The sequence below is a fragment of the Sander lucioperca genome, chromosome 18 (assembly GCF_008315115.2).
Source record: "Sander lucioperca isolate FBNREF2018 chromosome 18, SLUC_FBN_1.2, whole genome shotgun sequence".
In the NCBI taxonomy this organism is placed as follows: domain Eukaryota; kingdom Metazoa; phylum Chordata; class Actinopteri; order Perciformes; family Percidae; genus Sander; species Sander lucioperca.
The window spans coordinates 6,494,899-6,517,907 of record NC_050190.1 but is presented as its reverse complement, the minus strand read 5'-3'; the positions used below and the strand labels follow the sequence as shown (position 1 = coordinate 6,517,907).

Sequence of the window (23,009 nt, the reverse complement as noted above, 5' to 3'; positions counted from 1 at the left end):
AAACAAAAAATACAGAAAAAAAGTTTTTACAAGTGTTATTTTTTTATTTTTACACTTGGAGCAGTGAGAGCTCAATTTAGCCTAAGGCAGCCAAAAGGAAAAAATATGAACTCTAAATCCCAGAAACAGCCTTGAAAAGAATAAAAAAGAAATCCCAAGATAAATCTGAATTCACTATAATGTTTGCAAATGTTTTGTGAATCACTGGATCATTTTTACTTTCCGGGTCTAAAAATGATTCAAATAAAAGAAAATGTAAAACATGTTTAGGCTAAAGTGATCACAGTACAACCCAGTTGCCATTAGTGACCACGTGTTGCATGCGGATGTTGATTTTTATTTATTTTTTCAGGGGACACAAGCAATGGTGGAAGAACTATTCAGATCAGTTACTTAAATAAAAGTAGCAGGGAGACTACTCCATTACAAGTAATTGTGTATTAAAATTTTGACTAAAGTAAAAGTACAGTATTATTAGCAACATAATGTACTCATTATGCAGCATGTCCCCCATCAGTGTCATGTCATTGTATATTATATACTGCTGGGCTGTTCAAATAACAGTGCCTCACATCCTATTATCATATGTTTTGTATGTAAAACTAACTTATTATGGCTAATAAATGATGTAGTGGAGTAAAAAGTACCATATTACCCTCTGAAGTGTAGTGGAGTAGTAATATAAAGCCGTGGAGGAATGCAACTAAGTGCAATTACTCAAGTACTTAATCTGACAGCTTCAGTTATTAGTTACCTTACAAATTAAGATTTCTGCACACAAAACACATGCAGTTATATAAAATATTAATATATAAATTAAACAGCCCAACAATATAACGGCCTACAGTAATTACTAAGTCCAGCTGAAATGATTCCGATTAAACACTTAGTTGACCGACAGAACTGCTTTGATCGTTTCCAGTTTCTAAAATGTGAGGATTCTTCTGCATTAAGTACTTTTACTTTAAATATTTTAGGTACATTTTCCTGACGATAAGTACAATTTCCAATGCAAGACATTTACTTGGGAGTATTATTTACAGTGTGGTATTAGTACTTTTACTTCAGTAAAGGATCTGAATACTTATTCCACCACTGGAATAAAGTGGCATACAATGGAAAATCATTTAAAATTGCACTTAACTTGAATAGATGTAGTATTTGGTTGGAGGGACTACTTGTGAACTCATTAATGAATCATCAGTTTAATTGTCCCTCACTGTGTCGGCGTTCCAACGCGGAAGTGAGCTCTCCTGCTTTCTGTAGGTCAAACCGGATGCACCCTGCTGTTTTTGGGACTGAACAAGAACGCATCTATGCAGAGCTTTCTGCAACGAGAACAGCGCACACGATAACTTTATTTTTTCCAAAGGACTGGCAGATAATATAAGATCAATGTTACCTACAACCCTGACAGGCTACTTTGTTGCTGTGAACGCTAAATACCTCTAAGTACACACTAATCCGTGGTCTGTCCTTAATCTCCTGCTGGACAACACGGTACTCGCTGCGGGCCGTGCCAAAGTGGCTCCTTACGCTTAACCTTCGCTTCAATCTCGCTCCAGCGTGTGTTTGCGTAAAGGTGCTGTAGTTCCAGCTGATGGCCAGCCTGCCTCTAGGTGGACTCTGTGATACCTCGTGGTGTTTGTGCCATCTAGGGTTATCCGCCGCTCTAATGCAGTCTTTCTAGCGCAGAGACTGAATTCGCACCTCTCCATCCTATCGCTCTTGGACAAAACAACTCCTCAATTATTGTAACAAACAAAAAAACTTTCTTTTGGAGGTACTATTTTTTTTTTCTTTTTTTTACTTTCGGCTTGGACGGGCGTTTAGGAGCCAAAGAGAAGCAAACAATCACAAGGACATACTGTGGTTTCTCTGGGGAGAAAATAGAAAAACCGCCTGTGCCATGTAGCAGCACTCTCTCGCCTGGAAATACAGCGAAGACGAGCCCACACAGCAGCGAGCTAGTTATTTTTACTTTAAGGGGAAACTACAAATATGCTGTGAAGCTCTTCGTCGCAGCTTAGCTCCCCGGCACAAGCGCAGGTTTCCAGAGCATCTGCTGCTGGGAAATATTGTCAAGGAGAGAAGAAGCGACATGCGGCTCGGTAGGCAGCGGGTTTTGCAGTTCGTCTCCTGGAATTAGTGGATGAATGGGAAGGGAGCGGCTGTAGCCTCGAACCAGAGAAACAGAATACTGGCTACTGTATAGAGCCTGCGGCGGCACACTATGGATACTTGTCCGTCTCTAAAGGTGAGAAATAACCCGAATAGTCTGATACATGTAGGAGTTCTGACTGCTCAGATATTAGATAAGCAGTTTATTATGTTGCTTTTATATGTGTTTGGTGGTCTGGTTGCGGTTCACCTCCAACTAGGTTGCCTGCAATTTCTAATGACCCGGCTTTGATTTAAATGCAAAATGTTGTTTCTGAGGCTGCTACTTAATGTTTCACAAGCTCTGTCTTCACATTGCCTATAATGTCAGGCAGTGTGTTAATGAGCTGAAAAGGTGGCTCGCACTCTTGGAAAATTGCAGGTAGGCTATCTACAGAAAGTAACGTGATCCGTGGGAATCTGTTCAGTGCAGCAGAGCTGCTGCCACCGTTATTTTCATATTTTCTTTTCATTTTGTAATGTCACAAATAAGGGAAAGGTCGCAGCGTTACACGGATATCAGGAAAGCTGAGAGGTTTTGTAGTTGTGCCCCGCGCATACTAATCCTGGGTGTGTTTTGTGCGCGTTTTGGGGATCTGTGTGTGTGTGTGTGTGTGTGTGTGTGTGTGTGTGTGTGTGTGTGTGTGTGTGTGTGTGTGTAAGAAAGTGAGAGAGCGAGACAGGAGGGAAGATTAGCCTACTCTTTTCAAAATGTTCCCTTGTAATTACAGTAGCTAAGACGTTTATTAAACTCCCTTTAAATTGCACGAATTGACGTGTGTGTGTGTGTGTGTGTGTGTGTGTGTGTGTGTGTGTGGATTATATCATATGTCCCCTATGTGCTTATTATTTTATTAAACTAGCGGTCCCTATACCTCTTGAGAAAATATTAGGTTGTGTGTGTGTGTGTGTGTGTGTGTGTGTGTGTGTGTGTGGTTAAGGGATCGATGGCTGCCATGAGGCACCATGGGAAGCAGTGTAACGCCACCACCCACTGTAATCACCACCCTCTTGTGGATTACAAGTGGTAGCTGGCACTTGCGGGATCACAATAAGAAATCCGAGTGTGGAGGTGGAAAGTGGCGCTCGGTCAGTGAAGGCTTTTCAGCACCATGGACAGCACAGGGAAGTATGAAACTGCAGTAGGAGGGAACGCTTCGACTCCCACAATGGGGCTTCTATCGAGATTTGAATGGCTGGTATTCTCCTAAAAATCCCACTGTGAAGGATTTGTCTGAAGAATACAGAGAGTGGAGGTTTTATGAGCAAAGCTCTGTAGTTTACTAAAGAGATTCAACTGTGTTTTATTCATGAAAACAATGATTCGCCAAATGACTCACTGAAAGGTGCACTCTGTATCCAGGCCTTACTATTTATTGCCATAGCCACTGTAATTTATGTCAGTGTAAAACTAGCTCATCTAAAAGAAAAATAAAGAGCCCCTTCAGTTTTTATTTACAGTACAGTTCAGTGCAATATTTCAACACAATTTATTTACTTGACTCTATAAAATTTCCTAAAGCCCCTGAGAATGTTATATTTGAATAATATTTCTATAACATTTACCTGCAATTACATTTTTTGGTCACTTGGGGGCATCATAAACAAGTTGTGAACACAAAATTGACATACAGTATGATTACCTGTTAAGTTGATATGGTGAACTTGTTAGCAAACTGTTGCTTATTTACACATCCAGCAGTTACTGAGCAACGTTATTATATATTTGGAGTCGTGTTTGTCCACCTGATGAATATAAGTCCAATATTCACTGTCTTTTAGTCTATATCGACAACGTTGCATTTACAGGATAGTTTCGGTGCAGATCTCTGCGGGGTAAATCCAGACAGCTAGCTAGACTATCTGTCAAATCTGACTTTTCTTTTGCACGGCTAAAATACATTTTCAATTCAATTTTATTTATAGTATCAAATCATAACAAGAGTTATCTCAGGACACTTTACAGATAGAGTAGGTCTAGACCACACTCTGTAATTTACAAAGACCCAACAATTCCAGTAATTCCCCCAAGAGCAAGCATTTAGTGCGACAGTGGCGAGGAAAAACTCATTTTAGGAAGAAACCTCGGTGGTGAGAAAAACTTCCTTTTAGGGAGAAACCTCGGACAGACCCAGACTCTTGGTAGGTGGTGTCTGACGGTGACGGTTGGGGGTGTGATGAACAGTGGCAATAATAGTCACAATAAAGATAATGGGTAGTAGTAGTTGTAGTAGTTCATGGCATAGCAGGGCACTGCAGGGTGTTATGACATAGCAGGGCACAGCAGAGCTGTGTACACGTGAATGTACACTTGTTCCACTGAAACAAGTTCCTTCCCAAGGCTATTTTGCAGCGGCACTGTTGCTCCGTCTGGCGATTGTGATTGGTTTTAAAGAAATGCCAATAAACCAGAGCATGATTTTCTCCCATCCCAGAATGTTGTGTGGACTAGCCAGACCCTCCTCCGCAGCGCTGTGGAGATAGGTCTGGCATTGCGAGACTAACTCTCTTTTAGCTCGGTTTTTGGTCACATCTACTCCTGAGGGAAATATCTGGCTCTTGAGCTGCTAAATGCTCCACCATGTTCACCAGCTAGTTTTGTAACTGTGTCTTTCTGCTGTTTGCTGCTGAGCAGGGAGTGTACAGTTGATCTTCAGAGCAAACATTTGCTAAATAATGCTATGGGAGCGGTGAGAGTGGAAAGTTGTCGGCCGGACAGCTAAACAATGAGCTGAAACTTCTTATAAATCTCTGCAGATTCAGCTGTAGGTTCATATATGAGCAATCACTGTCACTTTGTTCACATTGCCATTTGATACATTGCTATTGTAAAAATATAAATTATGGCAACTTTAAACATGAATGAGTAAATACATAACAAGAAAGTAAAGAAATATATATATATATATATATATATATATATATATATATATATATATATATATATATATATATATATATATATATATTTTGGTATTATTTATTCTTCATAGTTTAACACTCAAATCCCTAAGCTAAGCTGCTTCCCTGCGACTGCCCTGCCTACTGTCATCCGACTCTGCTTCAAATGTTGCTGAATCCTGATTGGTGCACAGTAGTATGTGACATCACATGTTTCTAACCAGGCCCCACCTACTTCAAACCATAGCACAGACAAAGACACAATACAGAAATCTCTAGGGCTGCTCCCTCTTAGTCGATTAGTCGAACACGATAGAAGCTGAATCAAAGTCACTCCGCTGACTGTACACATCAAGTTTACCTGTCATGAGTCGTTCTACCTAGCCTGTGAAAATGGTTGTATATGTCTTCTGTGGCTCTGGAGGGGCTTAATAAAGTAGGAGAAAATAACCATGCCGATGTCGTCAGAATTATGATGATTTCACATTTTGGGAACCTGAGCTATACTTTAGACTTAAAGTCAGGTTATCTCAGCGTCTGCTGCTTCAATTTTGGACCGTTCGTTTTTGAATCTGTCTCTTGTAAATCCCCCGACTTTATGGGAGTGCAATACTAAATTGCTGGAGTAACTCTTTCACATAATGTTCCAGTGGGTTCCACAGTTCCCTATATACAGAAATACACTTAACTTGCAGACAGATTTTTTTTTTTTTAATTAAATTAACTTCCTCTTTTAATAATAACAAAAAACCTTTGCAAATGTTCAGGCAATAATGTGTTTTTTGTTCCTATACATGACTTACAAAGGTCTACATTCAACTTGAGTGTTATCCCCTGTTGGCTATAGCAGCCCAGTAGTTCTATTAGATTCACCTATTGTTTCCATTTTGGCTTGTGGCATGCTAAATGTGGCTTATTGTCCTCAGATAATTGTGCTATTCTAGCAAAACTGTTAATTCAATTAATTTGTATTCCATTTGTGTTCATTATTATTCAGGGATTTAGTTTCTCATTGCCGACAGTCACAACAGAACTGTCAACAGTGCTCATCTGATATGTTGATATCACCAGCAGTTATTGTCTGTCAATGCTTGATGCCAGAATGACGCTGGAGGGTTAATGCCTTCTGTCGAGACGGCTCGGTGAAATTGATGGGCCTGTCTTGACAGATGAGATAACCTGCGATCGCAGGCAAACACAATTTACGGGTATACAGCAGATGGATGCTGAGGATGCACTCGGAAGTAGGCCAGTTTTACCTTGGGGAGAAGCTCGACATGCTCAGAAGGCTCCCAGAGAATGTTTGAGCGTTGTTGTTTTGCAAGGGGAATTATGAGAGAGAGGTGGGAGCACATTGGAAGCATAAGGACTATTTCATTAAAAACCACACACAGTGCAATAATAAAGAGGGGATCAGTGTCTGTTCAATTCTAGTTCACATGGAATAGCTTGGATGGAAGGCAATTGAAGTTCAAAAATTAAGTGGGAAATAACTTGGGATTTAGCGTTAAACCCTCTGTGGTGTCTCTGCACGACTCTCATCTCCAAGTCTGCTGTGTGAAGAAAAGGAGATCTTGGTTCCTTTCCAGAAAACTCTCCCTTACAACTCCATTCGCTCACCTTCACTAGCAGAACAAGCCAGGTGCACAGAAAACACAACACACAAATCCAAAACAGGAGCTAGGAGGAGCCGACACTCAGGCAGTCAGATGCGTTTGATCTGTTTGTAAAATAATGAATATACAGTACAGCGATGGCTGGGAATGGAGCGCAGCTGCAGGGCATTTCCATGTGCATCTTCACCTCAAATTGCCATGCATTAGAGGGAAACATTTCCTTAATGAATTTAATCATGGCTGTTTTGTTTGCATTCCTGCCTAATGACTACAGTCCAGCTGCTGTAGTCTAGCATATGTGCAGAGTGAAGATGACCCTTTATGCAGCATTTAGAGAAATCAGCTGCTTGGGTGGAGCCCCAACATTTGTAGGATTGGACTGCATGTTGAGGATGGTTATGTTAGATAATTGAGTCGAGAGCTCCTTATTCTCCTTTTTTCTTTTAATTAGTACAGAAAAAACACAACCTAACCTTTAACACAAACTCATGTCACAGATGTCAGATGATGATTTTGGACCTTACAATGCACCCGGAGCAGCGCAGCGCAAAGCCCGACGCCAGTGTCTTTGTTAGTTTAAGACCGACGCAGTTGTCAATTTCCCATCCAGGGCCCGCGTTGTTTAAATAGCAAATGCACCTGATCCCATCTGTGCGCCCATGGGCGTGCTGGTCTTACAGGGAGGTGTGTTCAGGTGCATTCTGGGCGTATTGCTATCTTGAGGCAGCGGAAAGTGACCAAAAACCTGGTCTAAAGTCAATAACGCAACATTACATTGTTATTTTATTTCGTGCACAGCGCGCGCACACTATGCTTGTTACACACACAGGGACGCGTAGCAGCACACAAACATGCAAAAGATTACAAATAAAAATATTACGGTGCAAATCCGCCATCATAATAGCAATGTGCCAAGGTACAAATGCTCCTGGCTGGGAGATGACACTCTGATTGGTTGATTGTATGTTACGCCCAAAACACACCTATGAATTAATTAAGACACTAAGTACGACACTTTTGAACCATGCATCTAGCGCACAGACACATTTTTTCCGCCGTTAAACTAACAAAAGTGGATTTGTACACGCCCTAAACGCACCTGCGCCATGCGCTTCACGCCGTGCGCTTAGATCGTTAGAATAGGGCCCATTAGCTTACATTCCCAGTATGACGAGGAAAGACTGGAGAGCCATTGGGATCTTTTTCGTTAACAGTAAAGGACCGTGCTGTCTTTAATGGCAAATATTTTAGCCCACTAACTACAAATAGGCTTCCATTTTCCAAAAAAATGCAACAGTTTTAATTCCTAATTTTATTGGCAGCCATTGTTTTGATTTCATATTTGATCAATGTACTATGACATTCATCCTGCTTGTAACTTGCTTGAGGTACAGTAGGTGATGCATGCACTGAGCATGAACATTTAGTAGTTTTCTGTCGAATTTGGGTTATTACTGCAGAGTAATGCAGGTGAGAGAAGTAACTATCACTAGTTTGGAAAAGTAATCCAGATGGTGCATTCAAATGCTGGTGAGAGATTCTGAGAATCTGAGAGTTGCTAACATAACCGCAATGAACTGATGAACCATGCATTCTGAAACTGATTTAAATAATATAAATAATACCTCAAGCATAGATGTTGTGAAACAGAATTGGTAGCTCTCAGAATTCATACGGCTGCTGTTCTTTGCCAACTGCCTCTTTAGTCTCAAGTGTGGGACCTGGAGCTTACCACCAGCTGAGCTGCCATGGTGTTCCCCTGAAGCCTTTTCCAAACACTGTTAGCTTTTTAATGTATGTGTATTCCTTCACAGCTCAGGTCCTCTACCAGAGGCGTGGGAGCCTGAGGGTTCTGCTCAGTATCTTAACTGTTCCTAGGACTGCGCTCTATTGGACAGAGATCTCAGATGTTGTTCCTGGAATTTGCTGGGGCCACTGTCCCAGTTTAGGTGTTACAGCCCCAAGGGCCCTGGTTACCACTGGAACCACTGTTGCCTTCACTTTCTACATATTTTCTATCTCCTCTCTCAACGGGCTGGCTACATTGCACACGTAACGTATGCGGAGCGGATGTTCCAACACTACGCTTACACTATAATCAATGAAACTGGCCACACCAGGCACGAGAGCAGCGCATAGTGGTCCGCTCTACAAGCGTAAAAATAGACCAGTCTTCTATTTATATTTTTTTACGTGAGGTGTGTGCGGCTACACAAAAAATGATCATAGGGTGTCTATATTTCTTTTAAATTAAACTACGGATTCACAAGGAAACGACTTAATGACTGTGATGGCAGTTTCATTTTGAGAGTTTTTGTCTTTATTTCATGTTTCCCTCACCTGCGACATTTGATAACAGCTGACAGTAGATTGACGTTTCACAGCGCTGTGCCCCTTCCAAAACCTCAAGAAACAACAACAATCCCAAAGCAAAAGCTCACCGTCTCGCCTGTGACTCGCACAATCCTACGCCGTGTGTGCGCAGCAGGTGTAGCCAGTTAAAAGATACATTCTGCATACGTTATGCGTTCAATGTAGCCAAAGCGTGCCAATACCCTTAGTATTTTCCAAGCATGTTGTGTCCTTTCTTCTTGATGTGGCTGTCGTTTGGGATTGCTATATCTTGTTGACCACAACAATGTCTGGTTGGTATATATATTTATATTACTGAAGTAAAATGTATTAGCATCAAAAGGGTACCAAAACTTTATGTACCTTGTCATTGTACTATCAGTCTGGGAAACTTCTACACAGTGCTAGTGCATTTTTAATACTACTTCCTTTCTCTATGCACTTTGGAAGTAGGTGACGTTGTCCCAGAAGTCCCCACTCTGGAATAGTGGGTGGTAAAATATAAAAAACATGGTACTGTAGATGGGTGACAAACTGTGTTATTACAACCATTGATCTAACAATTACCCTGAAATATTGCTATTCGAATGAGTTTATGAACTCAAATGGGCTGCTGCTTTTTCCATTAATATGTCAATTCAGCTCACTGAAATCAGGAAACGCACAAAACCTCAATAAGAACAGAGAATGTATACTTTCTCAGGTCTTTCGCCTTAGGGTAGAGCATATTGACATTCTTCCAACGAGCCCTTTTGGCTGGCATTAGTTGGGCTGTGCTTTAATGTGGCTTTTCCTGGTAGTCTCAGCAGGAAGCACTCGAGTCCAGAGTATATCAAAGTCAGCTGCAGAGTCTAAGGGCAGGGCCATTGTGGAGCTTTAGAGAGCACCTCTGGGAGTTTACATAGGCGACAGCTCCCTTCCTTTGTGAAACACTAGTCGGGACATTATGATGTCACTGCTGAGTGACCAATATGACCGCAGGGACACAGCGATACAGCAGCAGCTACGGATGTGAAACTTCAGAACACTTCCAGTCAATGGGAAGACGTTTTTCTGCTGCAATAATTATGGAAACCAGCATAGACGACAGCGTGTCTGGGACATGACTCAAACTCTTGTTACAATCATGACTAAGCACTTTAAATATATTAGAAAAAATTAAACTGTGAGTCAGATTACAATGGCTAAATTCATCTTCCCCCCCCCCCCCCCCCCCCCTCCCCATGTTGCATTTTCTTTCCTTTTTTTGGTTTCCAGACTGAGTGGGCCTGTGATCACTGAGAGCATGGCATTCTAATTTTGCTGTCACCCCTTTCTCCACTTCGTTATGAATTCTCTGTTGTTGTTGCACTTTAGAATACAGTGGCCGCCGTCATTTAATGGCGGGCTCATTCATCATAGTCAGCAGTTCCAGCCCACTCAACCGCTACTGTATTTCAACAAACTTTTATATTTTAAAAGCCTCTGAGTTAATGCTTTTGCTGCTCACAGAGCATTCGGTAGAGCTGATGGGCAGTCGTGATGTTCAGTGCCTCACACAGGACCAAAATATACTTTATAGGGAGGGGGGGATGACAAGTGCATGTGACTGATAGAACAAATGCTCAGTGACCAAGACTATGTTATTTACAAAGATGGGACAATCTGCTTGATGTTTCCTAACAAAATTGGAAATGAGATTCATTATTTTTCTGAAAGTGATAAAACTTTTATGCCTGTCACCACAGTGCATTGCACTCATTGTCTCCAAATCACACACCCTAGTTGACTGTGACGTGGCTTTACATGACCAAACCTTTGGTGTAATGTGTCCACACCTTTTTCACAGTTACTTACGGCTCACTGGCTCCATGGTTCCAAGCTGACATGCCATCATGTGAGTGTCTGGCAACCTGCTACTGTAACTAGCAGGGATTAGCCCTGATACAGTTTGTCACGGCTTGGTTCAGCGCTTAGTAACGCCCAAGACGATTGTGATTGGTTTAAAGAAATGCCAATAAACTAGAGCACGTTTCTCTCCCAATCCTGGAATGCTGTGTGGACTAGCCAGACCCTTCTCCGCAGCGCTGTGGAGGAAGACGAGATGAGGCGACGAACGAACGGGAACGGGAGTGGATAGCTAGCAGAAACAAAGCTCCTTACGCAGAAATGGATAAAGAAAAGGGTCTTTTGGATGGCAAGTTGAGTTTCAAAGCCCTTCCAAATGTTTCTCTCCACAAAACTAAAGTTATTTGCATGTACTGTAGATGTGAACTGAGTTACCACCGGAGTAGTCAAGTCTGAAATATCACTTGAGTGTTAAAAACTTTGAAAAAATATCCTTTTTAAAGTACATTTAGAACAGATGAAAAAAAGTGTGATTGATTTGCAATTAATCGCAAGTTAACTAGGACACTCATGCGATTAATCGCGATTACAATTTTAATCGATTGTCAGCCCTCATTTATTTATTTATTTAATATTGAGTAAAATGGCATTCCATAGATTTCTAGATGTGTTTACTGCTTACTACGTGCTGTTGCCCTTCTGTTTGAATCAACACAACTGGAAATAATGCGTACATCTGCTGATGCATGTGCCTTTGGGTTGCAATAAACTGGGGAGGCCATTAATATACTATGGCAGATCGCATATGTGTAACCTTTGCGTGGGAAACACTTGATATAGATCCATTACTTCACACAAACTGCAGCCATTTATAGTAGGTCTACAAACACATGTTTGTTGACCTACTTATCCACATTATCACTGTATTTTAATATGTTTTGCGGGTAATCATAATTTTCCAAACATATACTCAAATGCTCCACCCTTAACTGCCCTGCACTTTTGTCCCACTTTGTTGTGGAGAAACACAGTCATTGCTGAAGTTATCACTGAGCGCATGACAGCAGCTCCGTTAGGCCAGCTCCTCTTACTCGCTGATGTGCGGCGAGCCCCAAGGTTAGCAACAAAAACTGTTTAGCTCCAGAGATCTAAATGGAGAGCTCCTTGTGCCGCTGCGGAGTGATAACATTCAGGCTCTGCTGGGGATGTCGCCATTGTGAAGAAGCTGTAATTTAGAGAGGGGTTGGAGAAGCTTATCTTCCTAAGCCCCTGAGCAAAATAAAGAAATAGTGTGTGTGTGTGTGTGTGTGTGTGTGTGTGTTTGTGTGTGTGTGTGTGTGTGTGGGGGGGTGAAAAAACACAAGACCGAAGCAATGAGTCACTGTCGATGGCAAACAGAAGTAAAAAAAAAATAAAAACTGTTAGATAAAGGGTCTGTGGTGAAAAAATGAGCAGCCCCGCTTATTATTCATGAAATTGTTAGTAAGACTGAGAGTCACCCAAACTGGCTCCAAAAGGTCAATTTTCCACAACACATAGGCAGCTTTCTTTATTCTGCTGCAGCGGTGGTTGCAGCGGGAAATTCTCTCAAAGTCTTGTCTTGCTATGACAAAGCTGTTGGGCTCACTGGGTATTGAAAAAACCCTGACTGTGTTGGAAAAGTGACATTATTCTCTTCTTAGCCTTCTGCCTCGGTTTGACTTGATCCACCTTAAACTCCATCTGACACTGCTGTACTGTGTCCTTGAGCACTAAGGTATGGCTTTCTCTGGTTCTTTTGACTGGAATTCTCTGGAGATAATAACATATTGTGGTGCAGAATCGCTATCGCCATCAACAAGTGAAATGCACATGGGTACAACTTAAAGGGCTCATTATAATTGGCTCCCAAGATTTCAGTTTCAGAGTCGTCCATGCTCGGTTATAAATTGCAGTCATTAGGCAGAAAGTGTCCCAATTCTGCTTTAAAGTTGAAGTTGCCTCTCAGCAGCGTCTTTGATAAATTGATAGCAGGTCTTTTAATCTCATTGCGCTCCTCTGGGGTCCTCCCCGGTGATTGCTCTGTTGATAGGTTCTTTGCAAAGAGCTGTCCTTGTCTCAGAGCAGCGAGTCTACATCGCTTAGTCAGCACGGGCATACAGAATGCACACAGTGTTCCCTCAGTGCTGCTTTTGAACGCCAACCTTTTCTTTTGCTTGTTTATTAAGCATTCAGTTGAAAGAAATTGCAGAGGACTAGAATGTGAAATGTTAGTTTTTTTACCATATAACTCTCAGTAGGTGTTAAAGCACACACACACACACACACACACACACACACACACACACACACACACGTATGCACGCATGCACACACACACATTTCTTTTTTATGCCACTTTCTACATCTACTTCGCTACATTTCAGAGAGAAATATTGCACTTTTTACTCCACTACATTCATCTGACAGCTTTAGTTACTAGTTACTTTACAATTTAATTGTAGTTTATTAAATACAATATTTCATTATAAATTAACCTACCCAACAATATAACGGCCTACAAGTCCAGCTGAAATGATACTTTTAGTATATATAATAGTTTTTTGTATTGTGGTTGGAGGTTTGGTTTAAAGATACACTTCTGCTTTTGTCCTTGACAATGTTGACATTGTTAAAGGAACCAACATGTGTCTTATGTCTGTAACTCTCTGTCTAAATATAGTGTGCATACTAAATATGGTCATATATATATATATATATATATATATATATATATATATATATATAGTGGAAAAAATGCTCCAAAAAAATCTCTGTAAACAGAAATAAGTAATAAATCTTAGGACAATCATTGTGCTGGGTCTTTGTCAAAAGTTGCTGTTTGGTGGACATCTGATATGACTCGTATATCATTTCGTTTTAGTATAAAATGGTTAAGTATATTAATATTTTTGTATACTAACTGCTAAACCAGTGTTCTATTATGATTACAAGGCTGCAGCGCATATCGTATATTTAATTATGACATATGGTGAGACCATAAATGATGTTAAATAGAATTAAGACTGAAATAGTGTTGGATTGACGCTGTCATATAAACCTCTTCAACAAACTATTATTTGTTTCTATTGTCAAACATGACAGACAACCACCATCTGCCTTTGGCTGCAGACAATACAATTTCCTGGAGAAGCTCTCTCCCTTTGTTGAGCTACCATGCGTCACAATGATTGGCTGAAAGTGTATTCTTTAATCACCAAACCCTCCGATCTACATTCCACCTTACAAAACCTTTTTGCACTGCTGCACATACATGAACCAAAATAGCAGGGGCCCATTTCATCAAAGCAATTTACGAGCACTATTTACTCGCAGATCGGTAATGGTGCCAGTGTACCGATTCACAAATAACTGTCTCTCGCAAATTGCAGATACATTTCAGAGTCTTACAGTTCTCTTGCATGCTCACAAGTATGTTTCTTTTTCTTTTTTTAAAGATTATTTTGGGGCATTTTAGGCCTTTAATTCCACAGGACAGATGAATACATGAAAGGGGAGAGAGAGGGGGAATGACATGCAGTAAAGGGCCGCAGCTCAGAGTCACAACCGCAACCGCTGCGTCGAGGAGTAAACCTCTATATATGTGCGCTTGCTCTACCAACTGAGCTTACCCGGCCACACAAGTATGGTTTTCTATTGGTTGGTAAAACAAGTCTAAATTTGTGCGAGAGGAAATGACCATATGTTGCAAATTTGGTGAAACAAGACCTCAAATCTACCACTTTGTGTTAGTTGCTACACATGCCATTCAATTATGGCCCATAGTCTTGCTTTCCAATTTTTGATGGGATTGTGTGAGATGGGCTGTGGCTTTTTTTCAACAGTAATGACAATGAAAGAGCTTGTTTGGGTGCACATCTATGTTACCTTTTGAAATCACTCAGCTAGCATACTAGTTTCTCACCTACGAACGGAATCACAATAGCATTTTCTCTCCAGAACATCTCAGTATAAGGGCGTTTTCACACCTGTAGTATGTTTGCTTTGGTCCAAATCAGTTGATGAGTTCGTAAACTTGGAGCGATTTCCGTTTGGTTTGGTTTCACACCTGGAAAAATCCAAGCGTACCAAAATGCGTCATTAAAAATCACGCAAGAACTTCCACTCCTCTTATTGGTCGGCTATGTCTGCGGCGGGAGCAAAAAAGTAAATACAGGAAGATGGTCCTGGCTTCTGGACTAGTGCAAATTTCTTGCATCTCCATGGTCAAACCAGCTCATTTCATTTAAATAATCAGACTACGCTCTGCTCTGCCGGTGTCTGTCTCCAACTTTAGCGGCGGCCTCTTCGACCACGGAAATGCGAGTGATAGACGGCAAGCTTGACTGCAGTCTATTTCTGTGTGAGAAACACTGCAAGCTGCTACAGTTTGCTGCTCTGCTGCATCGCAGATTGTTAAACACACCTGACAACAGGAGACATTAGTTCAGACTTGCGGAGTCTATATGAATGGTGCAGTTCGAGGTCGGATCACGTTCTCACCACAAACAAACCTCTCCAGAGTTCGATTGAAAGCGCACCCGAGACCACCTCTTCAAGCACGTCTCGGAACGGTTGTTCGGTCCGCTTTTGGTGCGCAACCGAGTGCAATTGCCGCGTTGACATCTGCCCAAACGAACCGCACCAGCGGGGCAAACAACAACAGTGTGATTTAACCGAACTAAACGAGGCAGGTGTGAAAGCACCCTAAGTGTGTACATGAATCAGATGATCACAATTGAGCCTCTGATTTGTGGAATTTTATGTGGATTATTGTTTTGCCTTGGTTAAGTATGTTTCATTTAGTGCTATTTCTGAGCAGTTGTAATGCAGAGATGTCTATGATTATACATATGCCAGTCAGATATTAGTCCATATTATTCCCATAGCGTGAATGCAGTCATTTAGTTGGCAGCCTTCCCTTTAAAGTGCTCATATTATGCTGATTTTCAGGTTCATAATTGTATTTAGAGGTTATATCAGAATAGGTTTATGTGGTTTAATTTACAAAAAACACTATATTTTTGTTGTACTGCACATTGCTGCAGCTCCTCTTTTCACCCTGTGTGTTGAGCTCTCTGTTTTAGCTACAGAGTGAGGCATCGCACTTCTGTTCTATCTTCGTTGGGAGTCGCACATGCGCAGTAGCTAGGTAAGCACTGCTAGCTAGTCAGTTGCAGAGTATGAGGGCGTGCCATGCTAGCAGCTAGGCGAGCATTATAACGTGTGTTACAAAGTGACGCTCATTTGTCACGGAAGTAAAGGCTGGACTACAATAGAGCTGTTTGGAGCAGTTTGTGAACAGTGTTTTCTGTTGGAGATGGTAAGTCCCTTTGGGGTGGACTTTGGGCTTTTTCACTTTGTAAACCTATAATGTGCACAAAAAATATATATAACACAATAAAGAAAAGGGAAAAAGCCAAAAAGCATAATATGAGCACTTTAACTGTACCTAAGATGTGTTGCACTGCATGACTTGTGTTCCACACAATTGCATGAAGTGGTGTAATTAGTTATAATAGGCTGCTGGCAAGCACATCTTTGGATGCAGGGAAAACTGCCAAAAATAGAAAAATTAGATGAGAGCTAAAAGATGTATTGCTGTGTGCCTCTGATGATCATTTTGTGCAACTGAAAATTCCAACACATAAAAGCAGGTTTTTTACTGAAACTGTAAAAGAACAAAATCAACCCACAGCAAACATTCAGTCTCACAAGTGTGTGTTAGAGAATGGCAACTGTATCGCTGCTAATCCCATCTGATAAACCAACGGTTGTGATCTGTCTCTGCAAGTATGCACAGTATGCAGTGATGGCTGTGAATTTGTGAATTGTGATGTTGAGTTTGGCTCCCACTCGATTATCTGTGCCAGAAAATAAAACAATATCTTAGTATTATGTTTGTTTTTGCTGGTGAAGCGAACACACGAGAAAAAAAAAGCCACACAGCCTCAAGCGTTGAGCCCATTTAACCCTTGTGTTATCTTCCCTTCAACCTTGAAAAAGCAGAAAAAACGCATTTTTTTCACAATTTGTTTTTGCTTTTTCCAACGTTTTGAATTTTTACATTTTTCTACACATTTTCAGCGCTTATTTCTACGTCCCATATTTGCTGATATAAAACAAACATTTAAAACGGGTCAATGTGACCCGAGGTCAACACAAGGGTTAAACCGACAGAAGGCTATCCTTTATATGTCAACGGTGGCAACAAAGCCTCAGTTTGTTGCTTGTATGACGTGGGTGCTGAATAGAAGCACAAAGACATAGACAGGGCCTCTCCCACACACTGATGGGAAAGATTATGTTAACAAATGTAGTTAGTTTTATATATATAGTCACCTTATGTACTGTATATTTAACAGTGTTCCTATTGCTGCAGTTTAAGAGTGGTCAGAGTTCTCTCCCAGAGAGTCAATAACTGCTTTCTGAGATGTAATGCTGTAATGTTTTTGCAACATCTCTGGTGCATAGTGCTCATAAGTGGAGTGTTTTATAGCACATGGTTTTTTTCTTTCATTACTGCTGATGCTAAACCAAACCTATACCCTTGGTCAAAGTGTTCAGTCATCATTTTCATGTTAACTTCATACCAAAATGTAACCCCTAAAACCAATTTTTGAAAACTCGAAATGAAATGGAGTTGACCTGACAACCAACTGCAATATAAACAAAACACTGTCATAATAGCTCACACACCCATTATATATATGTAAGCTAACAGTGTAAACAATAGCTTAACTCATTCACCTGACTGTCATCTGTCATATTTCCACAATAGAAATGTTATAATGCAAATGAAAATCTACAGGCTATACATAGTGACTGGTGGGGTAACTATACACAGTGACTGGTGCTTGTCTTTTTTCCTCTGCCACTCCTGTTTCCTGTCTCCCTCTCTAATTTCTCACAGATATAAGGGGTATCACTCAACTGCGTAAACATTGCTAATCATTTAGAGTAGTTTCTAAGGATTTTCTTTGTACATACATACATACATACATACATACATACATACATACATACAGACATATATACATACAGACATACATACAGGGTGCGATTTGTGAAGAAAGCAGAGGGGTGGGGGGATGTTTTTTGATCAGTCACAACTTAAAAAAAACATGCAAGAATGAAATCCTGCCAAAACACGGAAACGCATGGAAAATAATCTCAAAATTAAATAGCAGTGGTGTCAACATAAAACACAGCGCTTTCAAAATACTTTCACCCAGGAAACGCTTGTTCGTTCCTCGGGAGTGTTTTAATTCAAATCCGATCTTTTTCCTAAACTTAACTAGTCGTTTTGGTGCCTAAACTTAACTGTCGGTGCCGGATGACTCTCACTTTTTCTGACTGAACTCCACTACCATGGCGCCTGAAAGGACCGTCATCTGGCGGTGCCTGCAGTCGGCTCGCAGTCACCTATTGGCGGCTAAACAACTGCCGCTGGTAGCCGGCGTCCCGGAGCTCTGTAGCGACTGAATAAAACCAGCAACTGCCGCTCAGATTTTAACTTTGTATGGCACTATAGACCATTCACGTTAAAGCGCTTCTTAGTTTAAAATTCTTTTATTTTAGGTATATAATTAACATATGGTCTAAGCTATTGGTGATCACAGTAGATGATCACTTTGGGGGGGGGGGGGGGGGGGGATACATTTTGTCCCCACCGGAGATAAATATAATTCAGCAGAGGCAGGGATATGTAGACTAGAAAGAGGGAAATCCCACGCATCACCCCTGGGAAATCGCACCCTACATACATACATACATACATACATACATACATGCATACACACATACTGTACGTACGTACATACATACATACATACACACATACTGTACGTACGTACGTACATACATACATACATACACACACACACATACTGTACATACAGACATACATACATACACCTACATGTTTATGTATTTCAATTATTTAGCAGCCAGTAGAGAGCTGCTTAAAAAAATAGGCTCTGTTGAAATGATGGAGCACTTCTTTGCTTTGCTGCCTTCTGAGGATTTGGGTTGGAAATAGTGGTACATACAGGCTAGTCATTGTGTGACAACAATTGTACAGTACACTAAGGCATGGATACCCGACCCGAGCCCGACGGGTCCCGGCAGGCCGGTCCGGGTTCGGACAGATATTTAGAAATTGTGGTCGGGTTCGGCATTTGTTGTAAAATTGTGCTGCGGCTCCTTTAAGAGAGCTCAGTGTGTGTGTAAAGTGGGCAGAAGAGAGATGGAGAAAGAGGAAGCAGACGTGTAGATGCGACCCGAGCAGAGTTGGTGGAATAAGTTTAAATTTGGTACACAGTGTGTGCGGTGTCCGAGATAAACCCCAGACTGAAAGCCAAGTTCATTCATCTGCTCACCAGAAACGTGATTTTTAACCCCGACGTTATATATCGGCCCTGGAGGTAACGAGTCTCCCCTGGTTTTCTGATCATGGTCGGAATCGAAGCAAGCAGGAAAGGTTAACACATTGAACATTTTAAATTAAACAGCTTATTAACGTGCGCTTGTTCCCCCGTGTGCGCTGATGCGCTCATCTGTTGACATTTCCGAATGCCTTCCTATAGTTGCTTAATAAAAGCGGGCTTTCCACACAAACAAACGTACATGTGTCATTAGTATGAGAAAAAAAACGAGATTTTAACTGTGTCGGGGGGTGTGTCTGGTCGGGCTCAGACATAAATATCTTAATGCCTGTCGGGCTCTGGCCGGGTTCGGTCACGGCTCTGTCGGACGCGGGCTGGGTTCGGACAGAAAAATTCGGCCCGGTCAGACCTCTACAGTACACACACCTGAGCAATAAGGTATGTGTATGTATGCGGTTTGTGTGGGGCATCCATCATGCTGCACCTTTGTAATAACTGTGTCATCATACTTCACATGATCCATTTGGTAGTTGTTTTTTCAGCCTTGAGCACTGTATAGTATTGAGCTGTTCTCCATGAAACAACCCTGTGAACGTGCCAGTAGATAATCAGTGAACAATGCCCTGCCCAGCTCGAACTGAGCTCCACATGATTCAGCCTCACGGAAAGGCAAATTATCCCGGAAACCATTGCTCACTCCTTCAGCTTGAGTAAATTGCTTCTCCTCTCACAAGCAACAATAGCTGTCCCATTGACTCAGCATAGACAGCATTAAGAGTCAGCATACTGGCAAAACAAAATATAGTGTCACTCAATGTTCCTCTCCCATCCATCACGCGGCTCATTTTAGAGGAACAGTTTTTCGCCTGCATGCTCATTTCTGAATGGCTCTGCATGTGGTGCGGCCCTGTGGTGTCTTCTGCTCAAACAAGGCACCCGCTGGTCTTAGTCAAGCGCCAATCGCATCTTGTGTAGTCAGACTTTTATCCACCAGTGATGCTGAAGAGCCCCCACGCATCATTCATCACAGTGTGCCCAAAGCTGTCTCGGACGCAGGGCCTTTGATACGAGGAGGAAAAACAACACAGAGACACTTGGTGATCAATTAAAGTTTCTCTCCAGTGATGCCGGCAGCATTTCTTTCACATTTTCAAGTAGAAGCTACAAGAAAATAAGAGTTTTACTGAGCAAGGTAAAAGTAACAGCATCTGATTATTATGAGTACTCAGAACTTAAAAGGAACTTCAATGAATTCACTCATCAAACAAATGATGCCTATTTGTTGCATCATGGGAAATGCAGAATCCAGCACTTTTGGAGATTGACCCATGCTTTCTGCCAACGTTTTGGTTATTCCAATTAAGAAATTTCTGTCTATTTTTTCTGAGCTACTCTCACTAGTTTGAAGTGGGCTGGGCTCTGTTGGAAAAAGTTGAGTGTTTAACTCTTATCAAATAATTTGTAGCCTATTTAATAATAGTTTTTTTCTCCTAATGGTTATACACATGCAAAGTCCATGTACATGAATAAATGTACTTACTGTCCACCACTTCCTACCGAATCCTATTTTCAGTAGCAGTTTCACTGCTAAAGAAAATGATGGCCCACATCCCTCTTATGAAATGTTTCAGTGGGGTGATAAAGTCATTAAAAGAGCCTTTTAAAGAGCAGTGTTTTTCTGAAGCCACAACAGATCCATTTGGCCAAATGTTGCTCAAAGTGGCGAGCAAACTCAGACAGCCTCATGGACGACAGTGACATGCTTGAAGATTGCAGGCAATAAAGCTGTGGACAGATTCCATGGCCGCGGCACTGACAGCCTGAGCTGGCTACCGCTGCTTTATCCTCCGTGTCTCTCGCCCCTGACAGGATTGCAAAGAGTCTGACTAATAAACATTACAGAGTGCCAGCTCTGCCCACACCAGACCACAGAAACACACAGCGTCTTTATGCCCAGGCCTGAATTGATAGCTGTGGTAGTTTGGCTTCTGACAAGGCTGATGTCTACCTATCTGAAAGGCCCCCTTCTTTCACTGACCCTCCCCCAGCAGCTACTCTGACAATGTCCTTACCCCTGGCTTTTAAGTGTGGCTAGAATGACCTTTTAGATTGGGTTGCAAGTGGTTTATTATGCTTATTTACTAGCAGAAAATGTTTGTTTGGGGAGAAAAAAATATAAAAGGCAATGTAAAGGTTAGTTATTTTTAAAAAGTCGTTAGTTGATATTTTTACAGCTTTTTAACACGATAACCATTACATAATGAATTACTACCCAACTTCATTATCATATCAGCCTTATACAGCTGTACAGCTGTGAACACCATAGAATCAGCAGACATACCTTACATCACCAGGCACGTACATTCTCTTTCAATTAGTCTGAAGTGCTTGTGTAAACATTGTCTCTGGGTGATAATTTAAAGATTGGAGAAACAGGCCTGGCATGTTCTTTGTTGTTCTTTATATTGGCTGTGATAATAGCTGTTTGTAAAAAAGAAAAAAGAAAGGAAAAAAAGAAAGTAGTTTCTTTCTTACATTCAACTGATCAAGCCCAGCGGTGCTAGTGAAACAAAGAGAAGCGACAGATCCCCTGCTGCATGGAATGAGGAGTCAGAATATGATTAGAAGTCAAATGAGGTTTCACAGAGGCAGAATGAGCTCAATTACCTGCAATAATGGAACTTACTGGTGACGGTGCAAATGGAAAGGAGATGGATTAAACTTGGCCTTTGGCAGGTGCACAGCAAATTATCTCTTTCAAGGGTATAGCGCCCAAAGCATGAATCACTTTGTCGTGTTTGGGTAAATGAGGACAAGCAAAAAAAAACATTTAGGACAGTGAGTATGCAAGAGGTGTTTGTGTATGAGATCAATGCAAATATTCACTCGGCTGGATGACCATGGTGTCTATTATTAAAGTAAAAACAGATGAACTGCTTGTATTCAAAGTAATCTCCAGCACTTTTGATTAACAGTTCATGTAAACCGCACTTGTTAAATGTCAGTCAACCTGGCCTCGCTAGATCTGACGCTACTGCAGTGTGTAAGCACTGTGCAGAGCAGCATGCCCACTCAGAAAGGAAGAACATTGATTTTTTTTTTCCTTGGATAACAAGGCTTGACCGACTTGGGTGCTTGCCTGAGTTCGATTGCTTCCTGTCTCTGCTGGTTGTCCATACAGATCTCAGACGTACGCATCAAAACTCTAAATGTCTTCACACAGCTGTGGATGTCTTTAGACAGGGACAGCTTTGACTGATAATAACAGTCCAAGTCTCAATACAGCTTGATTAATAATAAAGTGTCTGATGTTCAATCAAGGAGACTGGACGAGAGAGTAAAAATTGGGAGACAAATTTCAGCCGCAATCAGCAGGAGCATTGATTGATTAGATACAGCCCTTTTACAAACAAACTGAGTTTAGGAAGTTTTTGACAGTTCCACATTTATAAAAGGCAGTGGCAGCTGGGAATATTTTGTTACAATATCTCAAGAGAGGAATTTCAATGTTGTATGACATGCAGTCATACTGTAGCTGGAGGGTCCAGTATTTCATTCATTGAATTTTCTACCCTGAAACAAAAATCGTTAGATAGAATTTTGGGTGTGTTTCATGAAATCATGTTGACAAAATACAATTTATCATGAGAAGTATAGGCCTGTGAAAAGTGTTGTGTAGGGAGCTTTGCAAAGTCAAGACAAAACAACCCTCATCTGATGTCATCTGGCTTATTTCAATTAGCTTGTC

The 23,009-nt window shown here is 41.3% G+C and overlaps 1 protein-coding gene across 2 annotated transcripts in view; it reads left to right on the top strand.

Moving 5' to 3' along the window:
- The first annotated feature begins 1,238 nt into the window (after positions 1-1,238).
- Positions 1,239-23,009, top strand: part of LOC116065762 (leucine-rich repeat and fibronectin type-III domain-containing protein 2) — a 149,072-nt gene continuing 127,301 nt past the window's right edge. For both annotated transcript variants that reach the window (XM_031321381.2, XM_031321380.2), the window contains exon 1: positions 1,239-2,257. The gene's annotated coding sequence lies outside the window, so the exon portion shown is untranslated. The remainder of the gene's footprint in view (positions 2,258-23,009) is intronic.